The sequence below is a fragment of the Equus przewalskii genome, chromosome 1, assembly GCF_037783145.1.
Source record: "Equus przewalskii isolate Varuska chromosome 1, EquPr2, whole genome shotgun sequence".
Lineage (NCBI taxonomy): Eukaryota > Metazoa > Chordata > Mammalia > Perissodactyla > Equidae > Equus > Equus przewalskii.
The window spans coordinates 162,462,839-162,469,996 of record NC_091831.1 but is presented as its reverse complement, the minus strand read 5'-3'; the positions used below and the strand labels follow the sequence as shown (position 1 = coordinate 162,469,996).

At 50.3% G+C, this 7,158-nt stretch overlaps 1 pseudogene; it reads right to left on the bottom strand.

Moving 5' to 3' along the window:
- Positions 1 to 2,435: 2,435 nt before the first annotated feature.
- Positions 2,436 to 5,671, bottom strand: LOC103541289 (granzyme H-like; annotated as a pseudogene).
- Between the last annotated feature and the right edge of the window lie 1,487 nt (positions 5,672 to 7,158).

Below are 7,158 nucleotides of genomic sequence, written 5' to 3'. Positions count from 1 at the left end.
ATGCTTGTCCCTGGTGGCCTATTTCCCTGGCTACTCTCTCGCTGGCTCTGGCTTACACCCTGGGATTCCATGGGGCTCCTCATGGCCTACTTTCTGGGGTTTCTAATTCTGTAGTGTGATGGCTTCTCCTAAGAGTGCCCATTTCTACTGCTGTGACCCACAGTTGTCCCCTGGCTCGTGCACCTTCTACTATTCACTTGCTCATTTCCACATGTGCATTGAGCTCTTCCCTCCCCTGTGCTTCTGCCAGTGCTGTGAGCCCCAGGGGAGGCTTGGCAGATGGACGTGGGGACAGTCATGAATGAAAAGTAAGCTTTCTTTTACTTTTCGTCTTAGTTTCCAATGTGCTACACTTTGCTGGACTTTGCTTTTCACATCTGTGTGATTTATTTGTTATTCTTTTTAATGATGGTGCTTCTCTTTTCGATGTTGGTCCCAGTTGATTCGGTGTTTGTCCAGTTGTCATGAATTTGCTGTGTTCTGTCACATCCAGTTCACTGGTGGTGCTGTTTGAAGGATACAGGATCCTAAAATAACGTGTCTGGGTCATAATTGGTGACGAAAATAATCAATGACCAATCAGTAGATAAGAAAGATGGAGTGATATTTATTGAGCCAATTTGCTGTAGACTAGCCTGGAAGTGCTGTCTCCCCCAAGGAAGAAAGCTCTCCTGAGAAGCATGGTCACCTCATGGCTATAGATGATTTCACAACAAAGAACATACAGGAAGCATGACAGGAATATAATTTTTTTCCAAGTCACAAGGATCTGTTTTGCTGCAGTTTAGCACGTACGTGGCAGCTCAGCTTGACATTGGTCCTTTGGGAAGAAGATCTTACCTTGAAAGAAGTGCTGGTAATGGCGTCAGAGAAAGGGAGACATTCATCCCTGTCTTTAAAGAGTGCATTCTTTGCTTTGCGAAAAAGTTTGAGCGATGTACAATGCGTGTTTTGTAGACCATAAGTAAGGCTACGCTGGGAGAAACAGGTATTAGGTGGAATCTCGGTTAAACCAGAATGGCTTCCCCATACACCTCAAGATGTGAAAGCTTCTTGTTATTCTTATTGTTTTCATCACAATGAAAGGGCTTGCACTTGAAGTGTGGCATTTTGTGGGGTTGTGGACTGAGGCTCATGCCTTCCACATGTAAATAAGCAAAAATATGGCTGCCCCAGTTGCCTCCTCCCTCCCTCCCTTCGAGACATGGACTCCACTGAGCTCAGACGGGGAACTTCAGGACCTGAGGGTCTCGAAGTCTCTTCATTTTCACACTGCCCTTCTGGAATCAAACAAGATCACCCATGGGAAACTCTAATGTGCAATCAAGATACAGTACAGAGAATTTAAATATTTTCCAGGCAAGCTGTCTTGAGGATTCCAAAAACTGATCCATTGGCCCAACTGGCTGACCTGGGGAAAGGGGAGGCACCAGGGGAGTTTAGAGGAAATTTCCCCTCACTGTAAGATTCTCAGTACCAGGGACACAACCTGTTATGGGCCTGGCACAAAGACTCAGGTTGCCAGCAGGGGGAGTCAGGACAGTCTGCCAGGACCTGAGGCTCTGGAGTGACTCCACAGGCCATGATGGCAGAAGGCCCGGGGATGCTGGGCTGCATGGAGGACCTAACTGTCTCTGCTCAGATGGGAAGTGGGTCCTGGGTCCTCTGATAGGCATCAGGAGGTCTGGTGGTTGTGGTATGACAAGGACAAGCTATAGAGGAGAATTCACATGGGGCTTTGGGAACTCTGTAAGGGAGATGAGAGAGAGGCTGGCGCAAAACAGGATGGGCTGGAGGGAAAGGAGCTGGTGGGCGTGGCAGTCAGATGGAAAACGGGCTGATGTGGGACAGTCAGCCAGGAGGAAGGTTGACTGAGCTCAGTGCTGGGCACATTGAAGGGCAGGAAATGGGATGAGAGTGAGGCTAGAGGCCATCTAGGAAGCATTTGAGCATCGTAAGATGCAGGTGGTCCTGGCTGTAGGAGAAGCTGCCCCCACAGCAGAGAGAGGCCCTGGAAATAGGAAGCTCAGTGTCCAGGGCCCGGCCGCTGGCCTCCCGGGTCCTTGGAGTTACTCCCCTTCCACTGCCCTGCTCCTCTTTCTGCTGACTTGTTGGGGTGTTGTTGATGGTGGTTGGCTTAGAGAAGGTAAGAATTTTCTATGTCCCAAAGAGGACCATATTTTGGGGAAGAAGTTTGTCCTTTTATAATGGGCAGCCCTCAGACTCAGCCCTTGCACAGGGCTCAGCACCACAGAGTTGTGATTGAAAAACTATTCAGCATGGGGTCTACGGGGAAGTAGGACTGGAAGAGAAAGGAGGAAGGACAGCCCACAACTGACAGCAGAGGGCTGCCAGGAGCATGTATCTGTAGGTTGAAAGTGGTTCAGTGTGTCAGTGAGACCTCAGTCACACTCGCACTAGAGATCCATTTATTATGGCCCTGCAATCCCACTGCCCTCCCCTTGGGAGTCCTGTCTCTGCCCCAGGAAAGATGGTCAGGCACAGAGGAAGGTCAGCATCACACCTGCTATGAGCAGCACTTCATTATTCTCTTTATCCAGGGCAGGTAGGGTGACACCTTCATGAAGACGCCTGGAGGGGTCTCACTCTCTTGTCCATAGGAGGAAATGCCCTGGACCACATTTTCACAGACAAGAAGAGCCCCCCTGGAAGCAGAGAGAGGAAAGACTGAGCTTGCATCCTCGGGGTCCTGCCCTTCTCACCATCCCTAGGGTCAGTGATGTCTCAGGGGGCCACATGTGAAATCAGAACCAGGGCAGGCCTTGTCACCTCCCTCATCCCAGGGCTCCAGCCTGGCTCCGACTGTTACATGCAGCTCCACCCAGGCCAAGGCTTTCTCTCTAATCCTCAGGGAAATTTTGGTGAAAACTCTGCTGTGGGATGAATGATCCTTCGTCAGCTTGCACTCCTGATCTACTCCAGGGAAAAAACTAAATACTGGATTCGTGGACCCAGGCAGCCCACCTGTCCGGCATGAAGATATGGCCACTCCCATGTCCCAGAGCTCCCCATTTATTCTTTCCCCGGGTCTGCCTAGGCAGACGCTGGAAACATTTCCTCAGAGCTGGTCTTCATCTTCTTTGCGTCCCCTACACAAATCTTAGTGGCCCCGCTGTAATAGCCAAGGAAGCAGGAATCACACACCTCATCCTTCTGCATGGTCAGCTTCACTGCCTGCAGAGTGATTGCTAAAATGCCCATTGAGACTTTCCCCAAGCTGACCACACTGCACACATGTCTGGGCTTCACCAGGGTCTTGCCCCTGGGCAAGCTGAAGGGCCCCACAGCTGCAGTCAGCTTGGCCTGTCTCTCAAGCTGATGGGAAGAGGCAAGAAAGTCCAGCTCAGCCACTGGCCTCCTGGGCCTGGACACTGCATTGGGGTTGCACTGACTTCCCTCTCCCCTGAGCCACTGGGACTAGTCAGGTGGCCAGGATGAGAGGGAAGGAAGTGACAGGTCCCAGTGGGAGGGAAATAACTCTGGACCCAGGACAGCAAGAGCAGTGGGGAGATTCCCTTACCTTTCGTAACATGATGTCATTGAATAGGTTGTTAGGATTATAGCGTGGGTGGCGGACGGCTTCTTTCACAGGGATGACCTACTGGGTCCTCTCCCGCTCTTGAATGTCGTGGGACCCCAGGGTCACGTTGACTGAGCTGCACAGGAAGTAGAGTGGGGATGTGGGGGGCTTAGAGTCACAGAAGGTCCAGCCCTGGAGCCATGAAGGGCGGGTGACAGCCAGGGCAGGGCAGGACTGCAGCAAGGGGAAATCAAGACAACATGAGCTCTGGGTGCTGAGTACTGTCGCCTGTGCTTCTCAAAACCACTGAGGGAAGGACACTTGGAAGCTTGTCTTGCCCTCTGGCAATATTGTGAAAATACTCTGAGTTTGCCTTTCACCCTAGTGCATGGTTTCATCTTCCACACCTGCTTTATTTGACCAGTGTGGTCTCTGTTCTCAACTGGCCCACTTGCTTTCACCTCTGACCCTCTGATTCCAAAGCTTACCTGCCCTGTTTCTCACTTTCCATGGACCAGTCATGCTCTCAGATGGCTCCTCTCATGAGTTCTCATGGCCTTGAGTTACCATAAGCCAGGGGAGCTCCCCTGGGTTTCAGCCCCTGGACAGAGGACAACAGTCCCTGTAGGGGTCTCAGGAGTGTCAATTGTCTATGGCCCCTCACCTTCCCTGGGAGTGAGCAGCCCTCAAAACAAAGTCCTTTCTCATGAGGACACCGCCATACCTGCCTTCATTCTCCTGCTCCACAAAGTGAGCCAAAGCCGTATAGGGGCAGGAATGGGGACTGGCCTCATGGCCTCCAAAGATGTCCTCTGAAAGAAAAGACTGGACTATGTGCTTTCTGGGAGTGGCTGTGTTCAGGAGGGAAGGCTTCAGAAGGTGGTGATTGAGGGTGGGGTCTACAGTGCCCTGCAGACACGGGGGCAGAGTCCTCCCAGGTTCTCCTAGTAGGAGAATAACCTTTTCTGAATGCCAAGCGTCAGAGCCCCTGTGAGAAAAGGGAGGACAGTGCTTGTTGTTCCCGTCCTACTTCTGACCTTGCATGGAGGAGATAAGAGCTGTCTTTACGATGGTGGAGCCCAGGGGATCGTGGACGGGGCTCCACTGATGCCTTCTGTCTCAGTGAGTCTCCCGACCCCTCTGAGCCTCTGCTAATGTCCCACCTGGTGCTCATATCTCATAATCTGTCTGTGAGCTTATGGAGTTTGATTTTATAAAATCCTCATGTCTTACGGCGTAACCCATCCTAGGATCTCAGTGAACATTTTTTGCCTGCATGAATGAATGGCCTTCTCTTAGCTTTAAACTGAGGTTTGGTGGGATTTGTGCTGGTAGTATTGAAGGCCAATGGCATGGGGGGAGGAACTTTGTGGAACAGCCGATGGCTTAGGAAGGCAAGGGGGCAGTGTGGCTGTAAATGGCTACCCAGGGCTGCGACAGATGTAAAGCCCCAGCGGAGCCATGCGTGCAGTCTTCCACCCCTTTGTGAGATCTACTGCACCTTGGACTCCCCTCCTGGACAGGGATGAGGAGGTGAGAGCTCAGAGAAATGAAACTGGTTCTTCAGCTGGGTCCAGGGACAGGTTCCAGCACTGCAGTCAGTTTGTCTGAGCTGCCCTTTCCTGAGTTGAAGGGAGGGATTTTAATTACTTGTCTTTTGTAGCATCACACCCTCTGCTGAATGCCTTGCTATGAAGAACCCACTCTCCAGGTGATAAGAGAGGCAGACACACTAAATATTTCAGTGAAGACCCTTCCTTCTGACCATCCTTGTTAAGTGTCTATGTAGGATTGGGCTTGTTAGTCTTGGTCTGGGATGGGAGCTGGGGTCTAGAAAGTTCTCGGGCTGAAATTGAGGAAAATCTCTGAATGTGCTGGGCAGAAGGGTCAGGTGTACAAAGGGTCTTGTGAGATGGGCTGGAGCCTCTGGAATGGGGATGGTCGCTCACCTGTCCCAGCCTTGAGGGGCAGAAGAAAGGCCAAGCAGAGCAGGAGTTGCTGCATCTTCCCTGAATTTCTGCTCAAGTCAGAGCTGCTGGTGTTTCTTTCTTCCAGACACACGGTCCCCGAGGGGAAGGCAGGGGTGTGGCTCAGGGCCTCACAGACCTCCTAGGGCTGTGCTTCTGGTTTTTCTGTATTATTGGGGAAAGTGCTTCGTCAAAGTTCTTAGGCTTGGGCTAGGTGACAGTAACACTGTCACCACACTTGCACTCCAAGTATTGAGTCACAAGGTGAAAGCAAGAAGAAAGAACAAGAAAGCAAAGCCTGTGCTACAGCCAGCAGAGAGCTGGACCCCAGAAGCCCCTCAGTGACTGAATCTAGAATGTCTCCATTTTCCCGCCATTGGCTCTTTTTCCATCCTGATGAAGTCATGAATAATTATTTAGCAAGCTAGGTCCAGGTAGATTGGCAAGAGGGCTCCTGCCCTTGAGAAGACAATGGTCGGCTGGAGTAGAGTTAGAATCAACGGTTAGTGTACAGGCTGGCAAGGTCTGTGGTGGGGCCTCCACTTGGTGGTGGGAGATAGAGACTGGACCTGCCTTAGGGGCATGTAGAGCTGGACACACCCAAACACCCCAAATGGTAACCCCACTTCTTCTCTGACCACAAATCCAGCCTCGTATTTTTGGAATATTCAGAATTCACTCTTAAATCTAAACATTCTGTGATCAAGAGAGCTTCTCTTATCTCACAATCTTGAACAAAAGTCCTGGAATTGATATTCATTGGACCAGAGCAAACCATCAGCAGATCCATCGGTGTTGAGTGGCCTGATTGGTTCATTCTCGGACCGTTTAGCACCCCTGGGCCTGAGGTGGGGACTGCTCCACCCAAATTCTAGTGTCTGATTTTTGGGGAGAGGGTTCTCCTAAAGGAAGGCTGGTTACTGTTGCCAGGTGATGGGGAATTGGATGCTGATCATCCTAATAATTACTATCCACTAAGTGTTCTCTGCCCAGGGTCCAGTGAAACATGGCTATTATGTCCATGGGCCCAACAGTCATAAACCTTTGCAAACCGGTTATCCCAACACTCTCACCAGTGTGATGACAGATGACAGAGCAGTGGAAAGGAAGGCGTTAGGAGTTCTAAACAGCCCCATCCCAGTTCTGTTAAAGCAACGGCAACTTATGAAGATAACGAAAAGGAGGGGAAGGCAACCTGCTTAAGCATTAATGATGATGACATCTGGGTGGTGGCATTCTTGGAATTTTAATGTGCTTATTGCTATGTCTGCCTTTACCTGTCTTTCTATGATGAACATGTATTGCTTTTCTACGCAGTAAACATTTTCCTGTAGTCAAAGCACATGCATCATTGGCAACCATTTAGCAGACCAATTCTTTCCAGTCTAGCCTTCTTTAAGCTGGATATTTTAAAAATGAGTTTACTTTTTTGAATCCACTCTTATATAGAAGGTTTAGACATTGCTGAAAAATATAAGAAAAATTTACCCAGTAGGCTATAAGCTATAGGCTATTTTGGTGAATAAAGGAGGAATCAACGATTTCCATCCTAGACATGGAAGTTTATGAAGTCCCTGGCAGCCTCCCCTCCAACCCGCACTGCCCAGGGCAGTTCTGGCTTTGACCCCAGAGAAGATCAATCCTGTCCCG